Source organism: Ictalurus punctatus, chromosome 6 (genome assembly GCF_001660625.3).
Source record: "Ictalurus punctatus breed USDA103 chromosome 6, Coco_2.0, whole genome shotgun sequence".
Lineage (NCBI taxonomy): Eukaryota > Metazoa > Chordata > Actinopteri > Siluriformes > Ictaluridae > Ictalurus > Ictalurus punctatus.
Window position 1 is genome coordinate 3,948,098 of NC_030421.2, and position 27,184 is coordinate 3,975,281.

At 40.2% G+C, this 27,184-nt stretch overlaps 1 long non-coding RNA gene across 1 annotated transcript in view; it reads right to left on the reverse strand.

The window, feature by feature from the left end:
* LOC128632904 (uncharacterized) overlaps positions 1-26,345 on the reverse strand; it is a 108,818-nt gene extending 82,473 nt beyond the window's left edge. Inside the window, exon 1 of the long non-coding RNA XR_008396528.1 lies at positions 25,863-26,345. This is a non-coding gene — a long non-coding RNA (uncharacterized LOC128632904). The remainder of the gene's footprint in view (positions 1-25,862) is intronic.
* Between the last annotated feature and the right edge of the window lie 839 nt (positions 26,346-27,184).

A 27,184-nucleotide genomic window follows, 5' to 3' on the forward strand; every position in this document is an offset into this window, starting at 1 on the left:
TATGATAAATGTGATTGATTGAATATGATTAAATTTACTCAAGCACAACAGGACAGTTTGTTGTCTTTAAAATAATACCCATTTATTAATTTCCTAAATATGATGTGATGAAGTAGAGTTACTGTTAACACCCTGAAGTTGAATATTTTCCATAACAGCACACCCCCAAGTGTTTTATTCCTCTTACACCACGGCAATTCGCAGACAAAAATATTTTATTAAAGAACAGACTTGTTCATGTTTTTATAGTTAGTAAGTTCTCACTATAAACAGCCTGAATCACCAGCGTCTCTTTTTTCTCTCCAGGTTAATATTAGCTTCTCATGTTTCATTACCGAGAAACTGCAAAGTGTAAATTTCTCTGTGCTGAACGTGTCAGAAAACTTAAAGTTACTTAAAGAACTGACACTGGAGACTCCTTCTATAAATGTTGAATAAACCTCTCCTTACTTTAATAAAACTTCACACATTATTTTAATCCGTTTATTATCAGTGGAGCGTCCGCTGTACACGTCCCAGTGAACGAGCCGTTACTATAGAAACGATAAAGTATTAGAACAAGTGCGTTAATATAAACCTGCGCTACTGTCAAAGCCGCTGTTATAGAGAACTAATCACCACCTCCTGACCAATCACGGTCCAGAACTCAGCAGCGTTATGAGTGGTGCTCATCCCAATCTGGCAACCCTGTTCAACTCAGCAGTTCCAGGTGAAGACCAGATCTCCGTGCAGTGTGTGTGTGTGTGTGTGTGTGTGTGTGTGTGTGTGTGTGTGTGTGTGTGTGTAGCTCAGGACTTTTCCTGCAATAAGACATGTGCTTTATTCTCCCTGCTGAGGGATGAAATGAGACGTTCAGAGAGAAAATAAAGCCCAAACCTTCTGACTGATGAATCTGCCAATTCAGTCCTGTGTTTATTATTCATATAATTTGCACACACACACACACACTATTACAAAAAAAAAACCCTGTTCATTCCTATGATGCCTGAATGCAGAGAATAAATAAATAAAGATAAATAACAGATGAGGGAGACACGTTTGTGCTCTTTTTTGTGTCCCTCGGTGATAAATGTGGACTGAAGTGAGGAGATGTTCTGTAACGTCGCTTCATGTTCCAACATAATAAACAATACTGTTTAATACACAAATGAAGCGATGGAGCCTGTAAATCACATCACATGAGGATCAATACCTGAACACAAGTACAGCGTGTTGCCGAGTTTAACTGAAATATTCCTCTCAGAGAGCTTTAGAGACACAGGAACATTCCTCATCTGTCTGAAACAGCCAGAGGGTCCGAGACGAAACCCAAACCCTCTGTTCTCCCTCTAACTGTCTGTCTGTCTGTCTGTGTAATTAGCATTACGACACAATCAGACCAGCACAGGTGTGCCCACCTAGGGTACAAATCAGGTAATATACCTTTATTACACCTTTTATGAACTGAATCAGGTGTTTTACTCCTTTATCACACCTCTTTTAACTGAAACGGGTGTTTTACAGTCTTACTATACCTTCATGAACCGCTTTATTACTGTATCAGATATATCTATGATTTATATGCTTTATACCACGTTAGTGAATTGCTTTAATAGTGTTTTGTTAAATCTAAAAACACCTGTTTCAGCTCATAAAAGTGCAACAAAGTACAAAAACTCTTGATTCAGTTCATACAGGTGTAAAAAAACAAAAAAACAAAAACAACAACAACTGTATAACGCTTATTAAGATCAAGACTTGCTTTATTGTATGATGAACAGGATCAGGTGCACTACAGCTGTCATGCACCTTCACCAACCCAAGCAGGCATTTTAATGCGTTATTACACATGTATGACCTGAATCGGTGGTTTACTGGTCTGTTGCATGATGCAGCACATTCTATATGTGTGTGTGTGTGTGTGTGTGTGTGTGTGTGTGTGTGAGATGGGCTGTTCCTCTCTCTGTCTCTCTCTCTCTCTCTCTCTCTCTCTGTTATCTTTGGGCTGTGCCTCTTTGATGTTTTCCTTCCCCTCTAGCTTCTATCAGTGAAATGTGGACCAGTGGCGGAGCGAGCTGCAGGTGTGTGTTTGTGTGTGTGAGTGTGTGTACGCACATGTATATGTGTGTGTGTGCTCTGATTCATCAAGACATGAAAGAGGAGAGCGATAACTCTGCTAATGACGGAGGAGCCGTAATCACATGACCCCAGTCACCTGTGAGCCAGAGACCACGCACATGACCCAGTTATTAGATTCATTATTAGAGCTAGTTAATTGTTTAAAGTAACATAGACACGATTTAAAAAAATAAATAAAAATAAAATGTTATTTGATTATGAAGTTGTTATTTTCTTTCCTCAATAAAATATTAACTCGTAGATGGAGGCATGCATGGACACGGCGGCATCACCAGATCTCTCCACACAGTGTCGTCTGACCCAGAATGAACACTGATGATCCTCAAACCCTTCTTGACATCAGTCTGCCTGAGCTGGACAATTTTAGCAGGATCGTCTTACGGTACGAATGAGAACCGTCCGAGGTTACAGACTGGCCGAGCCAGAGATGGAAGCAACACGTGTTGCGTGAACGTGAACGTATAGGAGCTGTGGTCAAGTGAGCAAGGTCCTTAACGCTCTCCGCTCCGGGGGAACCGTATCATGGCTGACCCTGCACTCTGACCCCGACTTCTTAACAAGCTGGGATATGTGAAGAAAATGATTTCACTCTGCTGTAATGTGTATATGTGACAAATAAAGGCTTCTTCTTCTTCTAAAAGTGTGGTAAGAGAGATGTTCTACAGATCAATGCTTCTGAGCCTTTTTTTTGGCCAACATCCGATCTCTTAAAAACGAACTGGATGAACTCCAGCTCAGCCTATCCACACGGACAGAAACGAGAAACTATTTACTGTTTACTGACATTTCAGTTTTTACTGAAACGTGGCTCCATGACAACATTCCAGACTTAGCTTTTCAACTGGGTGGAATGCTATTGTTCAGGACGGCTTCCTCCAGCATGAACAAAGGAGGGGACTATGCATCTATATCTACAGTACGTTTTGCACAGATGCAATAAGAAACACCAGACTTAGAGTATCTGATGGTAAAAGGTCATCTCTTCGTCTTCCTGAGAGAAATTACAACCATCACTGTCATACCTGTTTGAATCCACCCACAGGCTAATGCTAAAGAGGTGTGCTCATAGTTCTCTCAGAAGCTCGAATCAGGAATCAGCTCACCCTGAGGAAGTCTTTATTATTATTGGCGATTTAAATCATTTGAATCAACCAAAACTTACCCCAGTCCTCCCCAAATACTGACAAAATATTGTCCCATGTGTGTACTGTCCCATTCTACACCCATCTCCACCTTCAGCAATCAGACCACATCCCCCTGTTCCTGCTGCCTGCATACACTCAGCTCAAACGGGAGACGACGTCAGTGAGAACTGTGAGGTTCGTTCTGAGGGAGCGGAAACAATCATCAGGACTGTTTTGAATGTACTGACTGAGAGAGTGACAGAGAAGAAGCTACTCAGTGCTCTCACATCGATCTTGAGGAGCATGCATCAGCAGTCACTGGTTTCATCAGATGATGTGTTGATGATGTCATGACTGAAACCAGAAGCCATGGAAGTGCAGAAGTCCACGCCCTCGTTCAGGCCTGAGATACGGCATATTAAACTGGGAATAGAGACAGACTACGTTTTGAATATTTTCGATTTGAGACACAGAGCATAACAACAGTCACGACCACAGCGTAAAGTTTTACATAGAGTCAGCATGCAAAATGTACTTTTACATATTAAAACGCATTTATTTACATAAATATTTACATAATCACGGGCGCACAGTGGATTAGTGGTTAGCACGTTCGCTTCACAAATCCAGGGTCCGGGGTTCAATTACCGCCGTGACCCTGTGTGTGTGGAGTTTGCATGTTCTCAGCGTGCTGCGGGGGTTTCCTCCAGGTACTCCGGTTTCCTCCTCCAGTCCAAACACATGCATGGTAGGCTGATTGGCGTGTCCAAAGTGTCCGTAGTGTGTGAACGGGTGTGTGAGTGTGTACGTGATTGTGCCCTGTGATGGATTGGCACCCTGTCCAGGGTGTACCCCGCCTTGTGCCCCATGCTCCCTGGGATAGACTCCAGGTTCACCGTGACCCTGTAGGATAAGAGGTGTAGAAAATGTATTTACATAATTACTTGAATGTTTGGAAATATGTACTATAAAATAATTTTTATAGTATTTATGTATGCATGTATTTATTTATTTATTTATTTACATGAAGTCACTCAATAACTAATTTATTGATGTATTAATTAATTAATTAATTCTATTATATATATATATATATATATATATATATATATATATATATATATATATATATATATATATAACACATTTAGATCAAAATGTATTATTTATTTATTATGAATGTAGAATTTAAATATGATTTAAATTTGTGTTGACTTTTAAATAACATTCATCACATAAAATATTACACTTATTTCGTATATAAATATACATTTTAAACTTGGATTTCATAACTGTGGCTCATTCCTGTGTGTGTGTGTGTGTGTGTGTGTGTGTGTGTGTGTGTGTGTGTGCGTGTGTGTGTTTTGTTTGGGAGGAGTGGTGTTTCATACTTGGCTTTAAACCTTATGGACAATAAAGATCACATTTCAAAGTGCAGCAGGGTGTTAAACACACACACACACACACACACACACACACACACACACACACACACACACACACACATTATTACCCCATACGATTAGAAATCCCACTGCAGATAACGCCTTCGACTTAAAACATTAGGTTTAAATCAGATCCACATGGCGGCTCTCGCTCTCGTCGCTCCTAAATTCCGCTCCAGGAAGCCGAGTTTGTGGAATTCCTTCACTGGGACGGGATTCTGAGGTGGAAAACTTCAACATCTCCACTCTTCTGCTTTACTGAACACCTTTCATTAACTAAATTTGGAGTTTCTAATAAATCATGAAGTAATGAGTGTGTAGGGGCGGGGTTAAATCTAATCAACCAATCACAAATAATAACTTGATATGACCACCAGGATATGACCACATAACATGATATCAATAGCAGGATTGTTCAAGTGTTCTTTAACATTGGCAATAAACATCCGATTACAGAAACGAGTTTAACTAGCAGCTACTCTACACCCGGTGCTGTGCTGATGTGCTGACTAGTTAAACCAGTTAATATTATGTAAATTAACATCAAATCTTCAGATCATGTGTGTGTGTGTGTGTGTGTGTGTGTGATTGTCTGGCGCTTCCTGATGATGTCATCTCGCTGCTGCAGAACAGCAGCTGATAAAACACACACACACACACACACACACACACACACACACACACACACACACACACACACACACACAGGTCTATATATGGTGGAGTTTAGGATTGAACAAAACTAAATAAACACATTTGTTTTAAACATGCACATAAAATGATCCTGTTTATATTCTTAATTAGATTTGTCATCATTTTGTTCTTAGATTTTGAACTCAAAATGAAAAAAAAAAAGCTACATGAATAATTATTATCAGCAGTATTGATCTCTGTTATTTTAACATTCGAGAAAAATACATTTGAAATAGTTTTAGCAAATAAATAAAACAAAAGTACAGAGTGACTGTAGATTATTAAATAACTTCACTTAATTAATTAATGTTGTAATCACGTCAATGAAGTGTTTGTAACAGCTCCCCCCTGTGGAGAATTTCCATACTGTTTAATGTGTGTGTGTGTGTGTGTGTGTGTGTGTGTGTGTGTGTGTGAGAGAGAAAGAGAGAGAGAGAGGAGTCTTCTCTTTTTGTGTGTGTGTATATATATATATATATATATATATATATATATATATATATATATATATATATATATATATATATATATATATGTATATGTATGTGTGTGTGTGTGTGTGTGTGTGTGTGTGTGTGTGTGTGTGTGTGTGTGTGTGTGTGTAAGTAAGTAAGTGTATGTATGTGTGTATGATGATTTATATGTTTGTATACATATATACATATGTACCGGAATTTTTCTTTCTTTTCTGTGTTTGAGTTTTATTTTATTTTTCCCTCTCAGGGTTCTGAGCCTCGTTACTAGTATTTCTGTCTGTATTGTTGAATCTGTGTACATTTGTTTCTACTTATTTATTTCTGTAGTTATTTTCTGTACCCAAGCAATACAAATATTAATATTTGTCATGCCAATAAAGAGAGAGAGAGAGAGAGAGAGAGAGAGAGAGAGAGAGAGAGAGAGAGAGAGAGAGAGAGAGAGAGAGAGAGCCCTCTAGCGGTACAACATCACACCACAAGTACAATATCAAGGGAAAATACACCAGTGTGAAATATTAAACATCTAATCTGATGGATGAAACTCTGGCAACCCTGCTTTATACAGTGTGTGTGTGTGTGTGTGTGTGTGTGTGTGTGTGTGTGTGTGTGTGTGTGTGTGTACATGGACATTTAAGGCCACCTGATGCACTAAATAAAGATTTTTTGAGCAGCAGGTTGAGACAGCGTTCAGCTTCCTGCGTCATTATTTCTGTCTTTTTCTCACCTAAAGTGCAGAGTGTGGATTTAATACACACACCAGTATTCACAACTCAGACGTAACTACTTTCTGTTTACTAACACTTACTGTTCCAGCCTTTTGTTGCCCCTGTCCCATCTTTTTTGAGAAGTGCTTTGGCCAACAAATTCAAAATGACCATATTTTCCCCTTAAAATGGTACATTTCCTCAGTTTAAACAGCAGATATCTTTTCTGTGTCCTATTGGGAACAGAAAAACTTCGAAGTGTGTTTTCATCTTCTCCTGTCATATACGAGCTCTCATTAGAGACATTAGGAAGAAAAATAAAGCTTGAAAGGAAGTAACAGTGATCGTTGGTGACCCTGGTGACTGAACATCGCTAGTACAGCTATCTTTGCTAATCTAACCTGAGAATGAAGTTTGTATGAAGCTGATGAGTGCATCATTCCATTTGTATTTAACTAGTTATCTTTTCCTGCTGAAACAGGAAACCCTCATAGAATTTGTAATGGTTGTAATGGGAACTGTACTGGTTTTAATGGAAAATTTAATGGTTCCTGTAGGTTACTTGTAATTTGTTGCCGTGTATTGGTGGCCTGTTATGTCTAGTGGATACCATTAAGGACCAATAATGGTAATGGTATGAATGGTTCGCTGATGTTTATAATGGTATTTGTAGTGGAAACCACTAGGATTTCTGTGATTTGTTTTTTTTTTTCCAGCAGGTTTAAAAGATATACAGATATATGGTATAAGAGCTACGACTGTTGGACAAGCCACGCCCACGAGCAAACGAATCACGTGCTAGTGTGAATGTAGATAAAGTTGATGTTTGATATGGTTAGTGAAAGACATGTTTAAGTAAATAATGTCAACAATCGACACGTCCTCGTCTAAAACTCTGCTTTTCAGCATGATGTTTATATACACCATCTTTCTTCTTTCCTTTCTCTCAGTCTGTCTCTCACACACTTCACACATCACCACACCTTCAAACTCAATCCGACCTTCAGAGCGTGAACCGCACGTCACCCGTCTGTTTGGAGACGTCTCGGGTCCGGGGGTTAATGTGTTTTTGAAACACGTCCTCAGAGCTCCGTGGTGTGATTTATCAGAGGAGTGTTAGCGCTTTGGGCCGCGGCGTGACGGGACGGAGAAACAGACTCAATAAATCAGACAGAGTGGAGATGAAACGCTGCCTGTTCACGCCGACAGTGATGAATAACACTGTGAGGGTACAGTCAGCTCGCCACGTCTGACCGCACTAACCACCGTCCAATCTACTACAGAGAAATAAATTAGACTATTAATCACAAAATCTATCTATGATCTAATCCACGCTGATAAAATAAAACGTACGTATAAAACCCAAAAACGTAGGGACGCTAAATAAAAACAGAATGCACTGATTTGCAAATCGCATAAACATATATGTTATTTACATTTCACACACTGTCCCAACTTTTTTGGAAAAAATTTAAATCATGGCCAGTTTTATTTTTCCTGAAGAGTTTCTCCTGAATTGTTTATATCAGAGCCAAACGTTTCAGACTGGAGACAAAAAAAGAAAAAAAAAAAAAAGAAAAAGTTTCGCGTTGTTCTAAATGCAGTAAAGAAATAAATAAAAGCCATTAAATCCACATTAAGAGCAGCTGCAGTGGTGGAGGCTCGTGTATCATTAAAGACGGAGAGCTGCTGAAGCTGTAAATGAAAAAGCACCGGAGATAAAAAATCACACCATGAAAATGAACCGCTAAAGAGTGCGTGCAAAAGTTTGTGCACCCTCGGGGCAGAGTACGTTCTTGCGGCTGAAGGAATTTATAATATCGATTATTCATATGATATCGGCTGCGATCACTTCACGTTGAATTTCAGGGAAACTCTTGAACATATCACTCACATAATGTCATGTGAAGCACGTGAAAGGGAGCGGTTCAGGTTTATCTTCAGTCTTCAGCATGGTCAGATCACATCCATCACATGACCTTCAGTAACGCTGGATATGACACTAATTTATACTTGTATAACTTTTATAAAAGAGACAGAAATGTAAGTGTGTTACTCAGAAGTAAGATAATGCTATAAGCAGCAGGATTAACACGTGACACTGTCTAATAAATGTTAGAAACAGCTGTAAACTCTGGAGTTTTAGAGATTATACCGAGTGTAAAAGTTCCAATTCCTCCATTCCTCTTTATTTACCCGGCAGTGGAAATCTGATTTCTATTACAGCTTTGACTCGGACATAACAGACTGTTTCAAAACACCCTCGTCCACTTGTCTGAGTCCCCTTGTCTGAGCACCCTTGTCTGAGTCCCCATGTCTGAGTCCCCTTGTCTGAGCACCCTTGTCTGAGCACCCTTGTCTGAGCACCCTTGTCTGAGCCCCCTTGTCTGAGTCCCCTTCTTTGAGCTCCCTTCTCTGAGTCCCCTTGTCTGAGCCTCCTTGTCTGAGTCCTCTTGTCTGAGCCCCCTTGTCTGAGCCCCCTTGTCTGAGCTCCCTTCTCTGAGCACCCTTGTCTGAGCCTCCTTGTCTGAGTCCTCTTGTCTGAGTCCCCTTGTCTGAGCACCCTTGTCTGAGCCCCCTTGTCTGAGTCCCCTTCTCTGAGCTCCCTTCTCTGCGCTCCCTTCTCTGAGCTCCCTTCTCTGAGCACCCTTGTCTGAGCCTCCTTGTCTGAGTCCCCTTGTCTGAGCCCCCTTGTCTGAGCACCCTTGTCTGAGCCCCCTTGTCTGAGCCCCCTTGTCTGAGCCCCCTTGTCTGAGCCCCCTTGTCTGAGTCCCCTTGTCTGAGCCCCCTTGTCTGAGCGCCCTTGTCTGAGCCCCCTTGTCTGAGTCCCCTTGTCTGAGCCCCCTTGTCTGAGCCCCCTTGTCTGAGCCCCCTTGTCTGAGTCCCCTTCTCTGAGCCCCCTTGTCTGAGCCCCCTTGTCTGAGCGCCCTTGTCTGAGCCCCCTTGTCTGAGCCCCCTTGTCTGAGCGCCCTTGTCTGAGCCCCCTTGTCTGAGCCCCCTTGTCTGAGTCCCCTTGTCTGAGCACCCTTGTCTGAGTCCCCTTGTCTGAGCCCCCTCGTCTGAGCCCCCTCGTCTGAGTCCCCTCGTCTGAGCACCCTTGTCTGAGCACCCTTGTCTGAGTCCCCTTGTCTGAGCACCCTTGTCTGAGCCCCCTTGTCTGAGTCCTCTTGTCCATCTTTAAGGTGTCGTCGTATGACTTCATCACCTCAGGGATGAGGATCGCTGCAAAACAAACATGTTTTCAGCCTGGACTTAAACACTGAGACTGTGTCTGAGTCCCGAACACTAATTGGAAGGTTGTTCCATAACATTGTAGGAAGAAAGAGAAATACATTATTAATTGTTGGGTGCTGTTAGGTTATTTATTTATTTATTTATTTATTTATTTATTTATTGGCTGCCTCTGTCGCAGGTTTGGCCTCGTGATCAAAGATGACAATGCTTTGGGGAAGGAAATTTCACCAACATATTTTGCTTGTATTATTGTCCACCTGAATCTGAATGGAGAGAACATTATTGCACCTGTGTGTATTTTATATAAAATATAGAAATGACAAAAGATTAAGAAAGAGTTTCTGAGTGCTGGTATTTTATTAAAGTGTAAGAGGATGACAGTCCGAGGTGACCTTTAATTAACAGCTGTTTTCAGCTATTTATTTATTTATTTATTTATTTATTTATTTATTTCACATAAAATGCTGAATCATTAATTAACTAATAAATAAAGCTGAAATTCAGAAGAAAAACAACAAGAATTGTTTCATTTTATTGTATTTGTGCTGCAAATTAAACCTGACTAATTACATGTAATGTTTATTTAGAGCACCTATAAACAAAATACAGATATTTTCAGACCCCAAAAGTGATAAAGACGTGTGTTTATTCCTCTATATTTCCTTCTCCTCTAACGAGAGATGATCTGTTCCTGCCGTGGCCACTAGAGGGCAGTCAGAGTGTTTACTACACACCAGTCTGCGTGTGTGTGTGTGTGTGTGTGTGTGTGTGTGTGTGTGTGTGTGTGTGTGTGCGCGCGCGTGTGTGTGTGTGTGTGTGTGTGTGTGTGTGAGAGAGAGACTCACAGCTTCTCAGTGGTTCGGGGTTCAATTTGTTTCATTTCACAAACACACTCAGAAATAAATCTGCTGTTGAGCTCACTTCAGTTTACAACTTTACAAAAGGCCAATATCATCTATGTACACCACGGCGCTGCTGAGCTCTGGATCCTGATTAGTCGTCAGATGGTGATTAATTCTCTATAACAGCGACTCTGACAGTAGCGCAGGTTTATATTAATGCACTCGTTCTAATACGTTATGGTTTCCATAGTAACAGCTTATTCACCGGGACGTGTACAGCGGACGCTCCACTGATAATGAACGGATTTTAAAATGTGTGTAATCGTAGATACGGTGAAGGAGAAACGTGTTTATGTAGCATATGGAAGGAGTCTCCAGTGTCAGCGCTCTGTAACAGTCAGAGTTTGAAGCTGTAAGTTAGAACGCAGTTCATGATGTGTATTGTTAATATCTTCTAACTTCTGGTTCCAGCAGATCAGTGCGTGTCAATATTTTTAAAAGTGTGTACAATTGTAAATGAGAAACAGAATGACTGGCAGCAGATTGCTTCACTCAGTTCAGTGACGGTTGGAGGAATACAGTGTCTCTGAGCAGCTGACGATGGAGGTGTAGTTGTTTAAAAAAGTAAAGAAAGATAATTGAACAGTCGCCTTGGTTGTTTTAGTGAAAGTAAAATACAAAAAGGTGTAAAAGGTCACATTAATCACTTGAAAAGTTTGATCAATATTACCTGCCTTTAGAAAACTGGGTATGTTACTGTTATGCTGTTTTTAATCCGACAAAAACATGTGGCTGGCAAAATGAAACTTTTTCTCCTGTGCACTCCAGATGGTGAGGGCATCTCTTGTGCACTCCAGATGGTGAGGGCATCTCCTGTGCATTCCAGATGGTGAGGGCATCTCCTGTGCATTCCAGATGGTGAGGGCATCTCTTGTGCACTCCAGATGGTGAGGGCATCTCCTGTGTATTCCAGATGGTGAGGGCATCTTTTGTGCACTCCAGATGGTGAGGGCATCTCCTGTGCACTCCAGATGGTGAGGGCATCTCCTGTGCATTCCAGATGGTGAGGGCATCTCCTGTGCACTCCAGATGGTGAGGGCATCTCCTGTGCATTCCAGATGGTGAGGGCATCTCCTGTGTATTCCAGATGGTGAGGGCATCTCCTGTGCATTCCAGATGGTGAGGGCATCTCCTGTGCACTCCAGATGGTGAGGGCATCTCCTGTGCATTGCAGATGGTGAGGGCATCTCCTGTACATTAAAGATGGTGAGGACATCTCCTGTGCATTAAAGATGGTGAGGACATCTCCTGTGCATTCCAGATGGTGAGGGCATCTCCTGTACATTAAAGATGGTGAGGACATCTCCTGTACATTAAAGATGGTGAGGATATCTCCTGTACATTAAAGATGGTGAGGACATCTCCTGTACATTAAAGATGGTGAGGACATCTCCTGTACATTAAAGATGGTGAGGACATCTCCTGTACATTAAAGATGGTGAGGACATCTCCTGTACATTAAAGATGGTGAGGACATCTCCTGTGCATTCCAGATGGTGAGGGCATCTCCTGTGCATTCCAGATGGTGAGGGCATCTCCTGTGCATTCCAGATGGTGAGGGCATCTCCTGTGCACAGCCTGCTTCAGGTCACCCCACAGATTTTTAGTTGGATTCAGGTCTGAACTCTGGCTGGGTCTTTCAAAAACACAGATCTTCTTGTGGTTAAACCGTTCCTATGTCGATTTGGACGTATGCTTCGGGTTGTTGTCCTGCTGAAAGGTGAAATTCCTTTCCATCTTCAGCTTACTATCAGACACCTGAAGGTTTTGCTGTAAAATCGACTGGTATTTGAAGCGATTCATGATTCCCTCCACCCTGATAAAAGCCCAGGTTCTGGCTGAAGAAAAGCAGCTGTAAAGTATGATGCTGCCACCACCATGCTTCACCGTGGGGGTGGTGTTTGTTTGGTGTTGTGCTTTTTTTGCACTAAACATTCCTTTCGGAAATTATTATACCTTTTGGAATTGGTCCCATCAGACCATAACAGATTTTTCCACATGGTTTCGGTCTGATTTATTGGAGCTTGGATGTTTGGGGGTTTTTTGTGAGAAAAGTACACAAAAAATGACATCTCGGTGATGTCACTGTGGTGCTACATTTCCTCTATTTGTTTTTGATGACCTTCACATTGTTCTATGGTATATCTAATGTTTTGGAAATTGTCTCCTAGTAGATACTTTTCCACAGTGAGATATCACACATGCTCCGTAAGCTCTTTGAAGAACATGGCTCCAGCAATCAGATGAAAACAAGGAGATGTGAAGAAAATCCTACAGAAACAGCTGGTCTTTATTTGGGGTTAATCGGAATAATTTAATTGATGACTGCTGTAGGATAATTATTTTGGACATGAGCGTGAATGTGATTGGTTCATTATGAACACAGCCACACCCACAAGTATAAAAGGGTGTGCACACTTATGAAGAACATAAAAAAAGAACAAATTCAATACGATATCAAAATAAATGAAAATAATGAGAAATAAATAAATACACAGAGCATTACTTGGTGTAGTAGTCTGTATCACCGCTGTATAGTAAACACAGTGTGTGTGTGTGTGTGTGTGTGTGTGTGTGTGTGTGTGTGTGTGTGTGTGTGTGTGATATTCAGAAATAAAGAAAGAGAGAGAAATCAGCATGGAATTAACCGAATAGAATTTCATTTAACTCCTAATTCTTGACTCGAGTCCTCTGAGCCTGTGAGATCGAGGCCATTGACTCTCGATTAGTACAAATTCAATATATTAGCGTGTATAGATTACAGTGTCAGGGCTGTTTAAGGCAGACATATCATCAGAGTCGGGATGTTAAAGTGAAATTGAGCAAACTCAGGAGAGTGGTGTGATCAAATCCACACAGATAACCATGTAGAGGTTCATTTCAACAACCAAATCAACACAAAATCCATTTGACATAAAACCACACCTGCTCTTGGCTTGGCAGATTCATCAAGACCTCACAATATGGCCGCCTTAGACTTCACTTCCCATCAGCCTGTCACATGACCATGTCACATGATCTTGCCCAGCTGATTACACTCACCTGTTCTGTGTGTCCCTTTGATTAGTGTTTCTGAGGGTTCTTTGTTTCATGGCTGAGCGTCTGCTGTGTGTTGCGTGTGTCGTGCTGTGTTCTTCATGTTCTCCTTTCACTCATTTCATGAAGCGTTTTTTGACTTTGTCAGTTTTGTTTGCCTGTTATAAAATAAACTACAAACAGGGTACCAAACTATACTAACGGTTTAATATCCAAATATTTCCTATAATTACAAATGTTCTTCAGTTCCATTTTAATAATCAAATAAAATACGCTTAGTACTTCATAAGTGAGAATTATAACCATATAACTTAATTACGTGAGTGTGAGTGTGAGTGTGAATGTGAAGCTCCATCTATTAAGAACCTGTTTATTTTTATTGGAATGTAATTTATGGATCTTCTGTACTCACTTATCGTTTCTCCTCCACAGTCGTCTCCGGTTTGTGTCGTCCTCTTCCTCGAGCTCTCTCCCGCTGTGTGTACAAATCCACTCCGCTCTCACAAACACAGGTTTTGGGTTCGAATTTTAAAAACTCCTCCCCAGAGCCGTGCTGATAAAAATGTAATTCTGATGGCGAGAGTCGGGCGGAAAATATAATAAATATCTGCTTTTCTCTGGAACACAGTCGATTAGAAAGCCCTGTGGATAATCCGTGTGTAATAATAACAACAACAACAACAACAACAACGCCACATCTGATTTATTATTCAACGTGTTTGTGTTTATTTTCCTCATAAAAAGGAGGTTAATTAGTTTGAGAAGTGGGCGTGGCTAATATCCACTCTCTATGTGGAGGAGACGAATGCATCATTACACATGAATAAGCATTGAGATTGATTTTTTTTGTTTTCTCTGCTCTGTTAATTTGTTCATGAATTAATTAGCGATTAGCTTCGCCAAAGAAAAACAAGAACGTTCCATTCAAACGATTTATTCGGCTCAGGCAGAACAAACCCTGAACGGTGCAAACATATTGCCTAGCGATATTAAACTGCATTTAATTACAAATACGCGATTCATTACGAAACACATTTTTTACTTATTTACAAATTACCGGATTTGTTTACCCATAAAACGCTTCACGCTTTCCAGAAGCTTCTTCAGCCTCGTCTGACCCTCGGAACTGCAGCGGTTCCTTTAATCGTGTAATCGTAATAGTATTTATTAGTGTTTAACTACAAGTCCAGCTCAAAGGTCACTCGATGACATTTATAAATTTGTTTTTAAGCCAAACGCAGAAAATAAATAAAAGGAAATCTGACAGAAAGTTGCAGGAGTTGAGTTTATAGCGTTTCAACTTGGCATTTCTGCTTAATTATGTTTTTAAAATGTCACAGAAAATTGAGTAATGCTTCATCACGTTTCCTGCTGCAGGGACTGAGACGTCGCTAAACTACCGACACACACTTTACAAACGAACACCTGAGCACGAGTTTATTAGGAAAGGTAATATTGCCTTGATTTCCTTCTTTGTTTAATGCTGTGTTAAAGAGATCCACTGATAAAGCCATGATGCTTCCCTCACTTAGCTGAATGCTAATATAATCAGAGGATTGTGAGGAATTGAATAACTACACACTCAGGTCTGATCTAATCTGATTGCAGCAGCAAACCCAGTCTAATCTCATTATTGTGTCGAGCTGTTATCAGATCCCCAGCTTCCAACAGGCAGAACCTTCCACTGTGAAGGAAAACATGGCAACAACAACATCAATACAGGATTATTTTCACAATTATATTTAAAGTATGAAACATGCTAGTTAGTCTTAGCAAGCTAGCTATATTAGCTCATCAGTATGAGTTGATACAGAAGCTACTTCTATTTAAAAAAAGATGTTTGCTTTCTACAAATGCTCAAAATTAATAACTATTATGCTGTGTTCACATTAACAAGCAGCAACGTTTGTTGCTTGTGGGTGTGGCCTGTCTGTTTTATTTTCTTTTGGGTTTTTTCTGATGAGGAGTTAGCGAGGTAAGTCCTAAAGTCACGTCAGTATTTACACAGGGAAAGTTCCTGGTATTCAGAGTCGGGTTACGCAGCAGCTTGAGGCGATTTTCTGAGCTCCACATTCAGATCATTTAAACCACCTGTCTGTCGTTCCCACCTCCGAAGTTGCCAGATTTTTCTCAGAGATGGAGTTTTTAAACCTCTGCCTTTGAACACAAACAATGTTTAAAATAAAAAAAATAAAACACAACAGGAATATAAATTGTAAAGAAGTTGTTAAAGAAGGAAGCTGTTTTTTCCCTTTGCTGTTCTCCTGTGAAAAAAACAAGCCCACAGTTTGAAGGATAATCTGACCCAGCGCTCATCTGCTACACTTACAGACACTTCATGCATCATTTTATACATAAAAGTTCACTCCTTGAGTAAGCCTGGTCTCTGATTTAGATATGAAAAAAATAAAATAAAATTTTGAATGAGTCTTTATTGGTCATATACATTACAGCACAGTGAAAGTCTTTTCTTCACATACCCCAGCATGTCAGGAAGTTGGGGTCAGAGTGCAAGGGCAGCCATGATACAGCGCCCCCTGGAGCAGAGAGGGTTAAGGGCCTTGCTCAAGGGCCCAACAGTGGTAGCATGGCAGTGCTGGGGCTTGAACCCCCGGCCTTCTGATCAGAGCCTTAACCTCCAAGCCACCACTGCCCTTTTTTCTTTTTTAACTGTAGTGCTTCTCAGTAAACAGGCTTTGGGAGTATGGGTGAAGCTTTCGGGTTATTGGTGTTTGTCGAGCTGTACATGGTTCTCTGTGATCTATTAAACGATGTTCAGGGTTGAAGAGAATCAGTCAAAGCTCACTGGAGATTTCTCTCAGCTCTGTGATGTTCTGTAATTGTTTTATTGTTTTCTCAATGTCTCTCTTGAGACGAAGCGTGGTTCCAGAAGTGTGTGAAAGCAGGAGTGTGTGAATGCACTGTGGACGTTGCAGCGCTGCTCGAGTGTGTTGATTGAGTCGAATATGAGTGTGCGCTGAACGAAACGCAAGGCCTCTCGATGCCTGTTGAGGTTTATTTGATTTGAGCTCATCACTGTTTAGCGTTTTAGTCAGATTTGAAGACGAGGCCGAGGGGATGACGAGAGCGCTAATGAGTTTTGGGAATTCTCGCATAGACTAAACAGCTCTGTTTGCTTGCTGTTCATATTTAATTATCATTTCAGAAGTTGCACCACCGCCTATTAAAATATACTCACACTGTGAGTAACTGCCATCCCGTGAATTCAGGGTGTATTCACACCTCACACAGTGTTCCCACCGCCTTACTGAAGAGCACTGACTGTAGATTGTCACGATACTCTATAACTAATAGAAAAATTATATTTAAACAAGGGTATTGTTCAAATTGTTGTGCTGTTCAAGAAGGTGTGATGAAGTGGAGTTACTGTAACCAACCTTAACCTGATTATTCTCCTAGAACAGCACGTCCCTAAGTGTTTTATTCCTCTTACACCAGAGCAATTTACCAACGATTACTATTGTTATTGATTAAAAAAAAAAAAAAAACCCAACAACACCACCGTACTTATTATCCATTTATAGTTGCATTCATTTCGTGTTAACCAAGTTAGTTCCTGTTCTCACTTATGTTATAGCAGTTATAAACAGTTCCCTCACCAGCCTCTCTGACTCTTACTAGTGTTGACACTGGAGGCTCCTTCCATTCGATTCCCACCGTGGCCCTGTGTGTGGGGAGCTTGCATGTTCTCCCCGTGCTGCGGGGGTTTCCTCCCCCAGTCCAAAGACATGCATGGTAGGCTGTCTGTAGTGTGTGAGTGTGTGTGATTGTGACCTGTGATGGATTGGCACCCTGTCCAGGGTGTACCCCGCCTTGTGCCCCATGATCCCTGGGATAGGCTCCAGGTTCCCCCGTGACCCTGAAAAGGATAGATACATAGATATAGAAGATGGATGGATGGATTGTTTGTGGGGAGCGTCCGCTGTACAAATCCCAGTGAACGAGCCGTTACTATAGAAACGATAACGTATTAAAATAATGAATTAACTTTTTAATATAAAGCTGCACTACTGTGAGAGCCGCTGTTATAGAGAACTAATCAACACCTGATGACCAATAACAATCCGGATAAACAGCGTTAATCTACAGACACAGTTTCTGTCCTGAGGCAGTCAGTCGAGACCCTGCTGCCGCCTCTGAATACTCACCTGGGCTAGTCAAAAACTTAACCCTGTATGAGTCAAAAACACTGCACACCTACACTTTACAAAACCGCATCAGACACTTTTTATTTATGGAATCTTTGGCTTAGAGCTGCAACCACTGATCCACGCCGTCCCTCATAAACATGACAGAACATTTGACAGAAAAATAGCTATGATAAATAAATTCCTCATTTGGCGCATTTACAGCATTTAGCCATTTATACCTACGATGGACTGGTGTCCCATCCAGGACGTATTCCCACCTTGTGCCCAGTGTTTCTGGGATAGCTCGGGATACACCATGACCAAATTAATAACATATACTTAGTGTTAGTAAAAATAGATCAGGGTCTAAGAATAGCATCAAGCTATTAGAGAGGTGTTAGTTCAACACGTTAGTGAGGGGTTTTTCTTCTCACTGCCTTTCCCCCCCCGATTTAGTTCTCAGTTAAGTGATTAACGAGAGGTGGGTCTACAATGCTACAATACATCGCAGAATGGAGCATAAATACTGCTTAAAATGCTTCTTGTGTAGGCGGCATCTTCTTAAAAGATAATCATGGCTAATGTCTTAAATATCGCAAATATATTTATTATGGACACACGCCCGTGTGCAGTAATGGAATTACTCTGTGCTTACAGGGTGGAATTCATTATGCACTGATTGTGTTTTAATCTGCTGTGCCGTGTTGTCACATGGACATTGTCAAATGCATCATGGCGATTTGTCACATTTGAACCGAAAACAGTTTTAATTTGTTTAATTAGTAGCGTGTCATTAAGACAGGAAGATGATTAGCCCAGAAACATGACTGCGGTTCTTATCTGTAGTGATGAGAAGTGGATTATGGTGATGGTTCTGCTCAGCCTGCTGTGGTTAATTACAATTACTGTAATACATTGTAAAGGAAACTCAGGTTAATTAACTCCGATTAAAAAACCGTTCCCATTCTGTAATGAACATGTGGCCCAGCTGCCTGTTTTATTACCAAAATCGATTCATATTTTAAAATGGGAGTCGGTTAGGCTTATTTTTTTGTCCCCTCACAGTCTGAGATGTTGTATCCGGACAGTATCAAGGCTCATGGGGTTTTATCGACATGCCTGGGGTTTCTTATAAATACAGAACACAAACTGCTGGTGTATCTCCAAACACACAAAGCCTTGAATTTCTCCAACAGCCAGACCTATGCATTATTCATTCCCACATTTTCACAAATCATGTTTCACGGCTATTCAAGGAGGAAAAACATCTCCATGGTTGTTGTTGTTGTTGCTGCTGCTGGTTTTCTCATCACGCCGGCTTTCGCAATGTCAAGAATGCGAAAACTCTTTACTCATCGGATAACGCAAGGACATGAGAACTAAGAGCACTGGGTATACAGCACATCTGGAGACTTTGACACTGGAGACTCCTTCCATAAATGTTAAATGTCTCCTTATAGAAAACGTCAACAATTTATTATTTTTTTCAATGTTCTACATATTTTCCAGGTTATTTGTAGCAGTAAGAAAAAAAAAAAAGCATGATGAAGATACATCAGCACAGCTGCACCAGGTGAGGAACGCTACGAATAATGCAAAGAGGTGGAAAATGCAGCTACTCATTCACCTCTGTACATTCTTGAGTATTTATTTCCACCAATTTTATCTTCTGTAACTACACTACCAACCCCACATCAACATCAACAGCTCCACCAGGAAGGGAATGAGTATCAGACCTGCTTCTACAAAATGACGCCCACTCACTAAAATCATGATTCTGTGCGAGACTCAGATTGCACAGTCTGGCCGATTACGCTGCCACGCAGACATGGTCTCCGAGGAGCTGCTTTACTTCTCTGTGTGAGTCACAAGCTCAGAACCTGTTTTAGCAGCACTCCAGCCCATCAGGTTACTTATGTGCTCGTTCTAATCCTTTATCGTTCGTATAGTAACAGTTCATTCACAGGGACTTGTACAGCGGAACGGTCCACATCAATCTTCAGCTAATCAGTAACATGACAAGCTGTTTTTTTTTTTTTTTTTGTCTTATTAACTTCAAGAGAGAGGAAAGAGAGGCAACTGTTTATAGCTGCTCACTTGACGTAATTAACCACAGCATTGAATATAACTACAAATGGATAAAAGGTACAATAAGAGGCACGGATTTAGAAGGAAAATAATCATTTTGAATTCAGTAGTGCTGTGTGATATATGATACTGCACTTTATCAAAATTCAAAAATATTTGAATATGTTGTGCTCACATTAATGACCATTTGGTTTGGACATACGAAATAATTTCTCAAGTGATATTGTGTTTGTTTTGCCCTCCTTCTCCCACACGAATAGACGGATGATGAACTGGATTCAGGGATCTGCTGTGCATTACAGAAAGTGAATGAAATTTGAAACGAAATCAGATTGGCATTAGCTATTAGTGTTGTTCTTGCTGTTCACACTACATGATTCAGCATCGAGAACATCAAACCTACTTGAAAATATCAGAGCACCTCCGCAGCTGTCCACTCACACTACACAAGTGATTTATCACCCAGGCACGGTCGCAGATCCAAAATAATTAGCCTGCAACAGGATCATAGAGTGTTTTTCTCTTTTTTTTTTTTCATGTACCAGCAAGAGATGGAGTCACCTAATCTGACTCAGCTTGATGCTTTTTGTACTATTTAGTATTTCCTGTAAGAACAGTCCCTCGTTGCACATGCAACACTTTCACACAACAGCAGCATGCATGCTCTCAGTCTATCCTTCCTGCTCCTGCTGAAATGCTTTCTTACAGGTTAAAAATACCCATGAATGGATTTCTTAATAGCTCCTTTCAATTCTCTGCAGGAAACGCTACAGACGTGTCCCACACATTGATCTGGTACACCAACGTCAAAAACAACCTTACTGCCTCATGGCCATGTGGATACTCCTCACTGCTTCTGTTCAGTTACATACCTTTTACCAGCCCTTCAAAACTCAGAGCCTGTTCTACTACAAGGTGATCTTTTATTTCATTCTTTGATTTACCTTGTAGGGTAGTGGTGGCTTGGAGGTTAAGGCGCTGCATTACTGATCAGAAGGTCGGGGGTTCAAGCCCCGGTGCTGCCAAGCTGCCACTGTTGGACCCTTGAGCATGGCCCTTAACCCTCTCTGCTCCAGGGGGCGCTGTATCATGGCTGACCCTGCACTCTGACCCCAACTTCCTGACATGCTGGGGTATGGGAAGAAAAGACTTTCACTGTGCTGTAATGTATAAGTAGAAGACACAATGAATATTTCATTCTCTTTGTAATCAGATGCCCATAGAAGTCCCAGGTTTATATGTTTTCCTCCGTCCTGCTCCACTAATCTGTCTTTTTTTATATATTTATTTTCCTCTCACAGATTTGACATTTCCATTTACTCCTTCCAAATTTCCTCCAGCCTCTGCAATCTGACATATTGTTCAGTCTATCCATCCTATCGTTCAACAACAGATTCAGTTTATTTGATCTATTTTGTATAAGGCCTCCAGTCCACCATTGTCCACCAGTTCTTGTTTTCATCTCACTTCATTAATTTAGTTATTTTATGGCTAATTATAGATGCAATGGTAGAGCGCAAGTGTTTTTATTTGATGTGAGGAGATTTCTTCACTGTGATGCAACCATTATATATATATATATATTGTGGACAGAAGATCTGCAGTTAGTCTACAGAACTATTGAATTCTGGATTGTGACTGGCCAGAAGGTGTGGATTAATTTTCTATAACAGCAGCTCTGACAGTAGTGTAGATGCAAATCACAGTTTTACATTAATGTCCTCGTTCTAATACGTAATTGTTTCTATAGTAACAGCTCATTCACAGGGACTTGCATGGCCGCATTAAGCCTTTCTACCATCACAATGTATTTATCAGTGGAGATCCAGTCTGTGAATTGTGCTTTGACCCCTTAAACAGTTCATGTTTTTGAGAAATCTTAAATAAAAAATATGAAGCGATTACATCCATCTGAATCTTCTGAAAAATGAATGACCCTTTTAACAGTCCATTTTCAATATATTCCAGCATTTTCCTCTCACAAAATAATCAAACTCTCACACAACTCTCCTCTTTGAAACAGGAAGCAGTAAGCCAGTGCTAAGCCAAACCCAGTGTGTGTGTGTGTGTGTAAGATATTCATGTGACATCTTATGAAACCTTTTGAAAGCTACAAGTGCTGTGAAATTGGAGTGGAGTCAGTCTGAATAAAGTCGTCTCCTTTTATACGTATAATCCTCGTCTTTTTTGCCGTAATGGAACAGAATAAACTTCAAAGCTGAAATCTGTTTGAAGTTTCTTTTTTTTCAGTTTAAATGGAACTTTCTGTTATCGAGTTTTCATCCTGATGCAAGAGTGCACACAGAACAGCACAGATCTAATAAACGATCTAAATCTTTATAACTGCATCCGATTGTTTGTTCCACGGTTAATCATGGTGGGCTTGATCACTTTTTAAGCAAGTTTAAAGTGTTCCTGTAAGTTGTTCCACGTTGTTGTTTTGCCAGCTCAGACCTAACACGAGGAACGACAAGTTGAATAATGTCCTTTAAATGAAGATTGTAAAGTTCATTTTTTTTTACAGACATGATGGTTGGCAGGTAACAAGACATTGATTTGTAAATAAAACAGTACCGGTGTGAGCGCTGTCGTAAGTTCAAAGGTAGGAGTTCAACCTTAGAATATAGACAAAGTTCAATTTAAGTTTAAAAACTGTATAATCAATATGTGACTTGAATGTCAACTGGTTGTCAAGGACACTTCCCAGGTACTTACAAACTATAACAAGTTCGATTTTATTGCCTTGGAAAGTTACAATACATCACTAAGGTTTGATGAACAAACTTTTGTATTTGTAAAACGAATTAATTTGGTTTATCTGCATTTAAAAGTAATTGAAGTTTATATATAGAGAGAATAAAATTTGACCTAAGACTGAACCTTGAGGAACTCCATGGACAACTGGTAACACAGATGACTTTAAGCTCTCTATTTGTACACACTGGGTTCTGTTGGAAAGATAATAAACTTTGACAGTGTATATAAAATCACAATAACTCATCAACAATTATACAATTTGAAGCTTTGAGTCTACTTAGATGTAAATCTACACAAAGTCGTAGGATACTATCATTTTTCCAAACTAACATGATTTTCATGAAAACACATTTTTAATGTAAATGCTCCTGCAAACAATTTACAGATAAAATTATGATGATTTTTAAATTTACAGTTAAATTCCTGCTTATGTTGTCATTGACATAATGCTTATGATGCACCACCTCCTGCTCATGTTAATGACAACACTCTGTTTCCTGTTTACACAGAGGATGCTGATGCCCTGCCACCTTTTTTTATTTAAAGACTTTTAGACATTATGATCCCTCAGTTGTGAGTAGAAAGAACCTGGGTGTAAAAATGTTTGATGATGACTCTTATATAGACTGATTGCTCATGGATTATGTAAACATCCTAAAACAAGCTTTTTATTAGTGACTTTATATCTAACTGGGATCATTATATTACTGTCTCGTGTCCCATTATAAATAAACCTTTGTAGAACATGCTGACTTCTTACTTGAACAATCTGATAAAGTTTTAGCTTCGTAGAACTCCCCAGAGGAACAATCTGAAGAACTCCTTAGGGTGTTAATGGCTTGTCACACTGCACTGTGTGTGTGTGTGTGCGTGTATTTAAGTATCAAAATAAAAGGCTAAATTCGAGTGCTAATTAGTTGTGCTTGTTGAACACAGCATGACAATAAACAGGAAGAAGCTGGAGACCAATTATGTCTTCTTCAGGTCATGGGGTCAATGAAAACACACACACACACACACACACACACACACCCACACACACACACACAGTGTTCTGAACCCAGTGTGTGTGTGTGTGTGTGTCCATGTCAACACAGGAGCTCTTCTGCTCCTCCTGGGACTTTAATACCAACACAAAGAAAACGTTCTGCTTCATGATGTGAGATATAAAAGCATCTAGACAGAGTAAATGACTTGTGTTTGTTTCCTCCAAGGTTCTTGCCATGTTATGAGCAAAACTATGTTATGTACACAGCTTCTGTGTGTACATAGGTACTCATGCGAAATACCTTTGGAAAGCTAAGATTCTTGTCATTCGATATAAACCATGTTTCAAAATACAACCAAAACAGCAGCTACAATCAATGTCTCGATCAACATACAACCACCAACATACAAACAAACAATTACAAAACTGAGGCAACTCACCTATGAAGCCTCATAGTAGTCCACTGATCCATAACATTACACTGCCAAAGGTCCAAACAGTCCAATTATGTAAAAATATTTAGTCCAAAACACATTTTACATCAGTACATGCCCACGGACTGTTCCTGCATCATTTCAAATTACTGGGAGATATGCCTAATTTTTCACGTATTCTCCGTTATAACTTCAGTTCCTGTGTGAATATTCCTATCGGTAGATTTCAAAATGGCCACTGAACTCTGCCCTTTTGATTAACACCTCATTTTAACTAATAGGAGCTTCCATGTCATGTCCATAACCTTCAATAGCCGATTAGTCTATGCTGAAGGGAAGTGTCCCATTTCCCCCATTCCTTTGTGAAAAGCTCGAGCTGATTGAGACCGATTGCGTCGATGATTGATGCTTTGTATAGCCTATAAAATCAACACTTCAATTTAAAAGTCCTGGCGTAAAGCTGCATAACCAATGGTGTGAAAGCATGTAAGAGCACGCAAAGGTTTCAATTATGAATAGACATATATAAATATACATTTTGTAGATTGCTGGATATGTGAAATGTTAGCTCTTAGTGTCACATTTCATCTGTGTCCAAAATTATGAGAAAAATCAAGAGTAGTAGCCTTTTTATTCTAGGTATGTGTACATGGTTACCAAGGGCCCTTTGGAGTCTCCGAAAGGTGATTTTGGTAAAACCCATGGACATACCCTTAAAAAAAAAACATGTACATAATATTAATTTTCTGATTTTCAAAAAAAAAATAAAAGAAAAGAAATCACATAAGAGTAATTCCTCATACAATTTGAATCAACTTTAAGTGTGTGAATTACATTTTCATAACATGTTTGTTCTGCTCATCTGAAATCTCCATAAATCTGCTCTCCCAGAAGCTGATGGCATCAGAAGAAGTCTCGGTCAGTGAAGCCTTGGGGTATTTTTGTGTCTTTTTATTTGTAATGAATAAAATGGAGATATCATGCAGAGACACATCACCGCTGTCCCAGCTCCACAGGTCCCCATGGCAACGCCGGTTCTGCCAATCCAGTGGTAATTGCTTTCAAACGGATGCATACTTTTACCAAATTAACCTTTATCAAGCGCTGGAGATGGATTAATCTTCCGCTGGGTGACTGTTAGTGTGACTCTGCACAGTCATTGTGATTTATGGCAGCATTTCCGTTCCTCCTCACCGTGTTTTTATTCCTGTCACAGTCATTCAGGAAGAGACGTGTGTTTTGTCTTTCGAAAAATTCTGCAGCATGCAGCATACACATTTATTGTAAATATATAACCATAAATTTAGGCTGTGGACACCACCCCAGGCCTGGCTCCAGGGGAGGGTCTCGGGAACCCTAATCCAGGCAGGTCTTGAGCTCAAGGATTAACTTGTCACATTACTTCCTGTTTCAATTTTGGTGATGGTGGGTTTGTTATGATCAGTGGAGCAGCTGGAATTACTCAAATAAATGTCTTATATGAGATAGACTCCATGTTTGCATGAGTGCAACAATTATTGGCACCCATATGAATTCATATGAGAAAAATATATTTGAAATGTATTCCCATTGGCATTTTACTTGCATGCATGGTAGAGTGATTGGCATTTTCATAGTGTCTGTAGTGTATTATATGAATGGATGTGTAGGCTCCAGGCTTCCCGTGACCCAGTAGGATAAGCGGTATAGAAAACACACACACAGAGTGGAACCTGTCCTGTTAAACCGCTGTATGGTCTCGGCCACCGTGCTACAGCTCAGTGTCAGGCTCTTGGCAATCTTCTTATAGCCTACGCCATCTTTATGTAGAGCAACAACTCTTTTTTTCAGATCCTCAGACAGTTCTTTGCCATGAGGTGCCATGTTGAACTTCCAGTGACCAGTATGAGGGAGTGTGAGAGCGATGACACCAAATTTAACACACCTGCTCCCCATTCACACCTGAGGCCTCGTAACACTAACAAGTCACATGACACCGTGGAAGGATAATGGCTAATTGGGCCCAATTTGGACATTTTCACTTAGGGGTGTACTCACTTTTGTTGCCAGCGGTTTAGACATTAATATCTGTGTGTTGAGTTATTTTGAGGGGACGGCAAATTTACACTGTTACACAAGCTGTACACTCACTACTTTACATTGTAGCACAGTGTCATTTCTTCAGTGTCGTCACATGAAAAGATATCATCAAATATTTACAAAAATGTGAGCGGTGCACTCACTTTTGTGAGATACTATACATATAATACATGCCATCTGTAATAATTTGGCAAAAAAGTTAGCTTTAATATGAATTTAATGATGACGGTGATTCAATCCATGATTAGAATAAATCAAATATGAAAATTAACAAATGGACTACTACTAAATCCATGTACCTGCACATGAAAGATTAAACTGTAGAAAAAGACCATGTGGACTGAAAAAAAAAAAAAAGGAAAACACTGCAGTTTCTTTGTTCTGAACATGAAGGGTGCTGAGATTATCTGTGTGTACACACCACATGTGCAAAAAGCTTCAGCTGCCAATTATACTACATCAAAACACCATTTAGTCAGCTTCTGAAATTACTTCTTTTCATTTACCCCCCCCCCCCCCCCCCCCCCTCTCTCTCTCTGTGCTGTGGTCAAAGTGCTCCTTCTCCTGCCATAGCCCCCGTCATGTCGAGCTTTCATAGATCAGAAATTTTGAATTTTGTCCGATTCCCAAAGACATTGACATTCCCAAAGATACCTCTTTTAGCAGATAAGAAATGACCAGCAAATCATCATTACATGAGAAGTAAACTAAACCTGTATGAATTAAAATGTTTATACTCCACTTTAAAACTGTAAGTGTCCAAATGACTCTTTTGACCCAGACAGAACAAAAGACATTACGCATTACATTAATAGTTGCTTTTGCAAATTTTTGCTACCTGGATAAACAGCCTCAGGTGGGAAGATGGTGACTGAATGCTTTTCACGTGAAGGTGTGGAGAGTTAATAACCTGTCTGGAGACATATTAATTATATTAAGGTACAATACGGTTAGC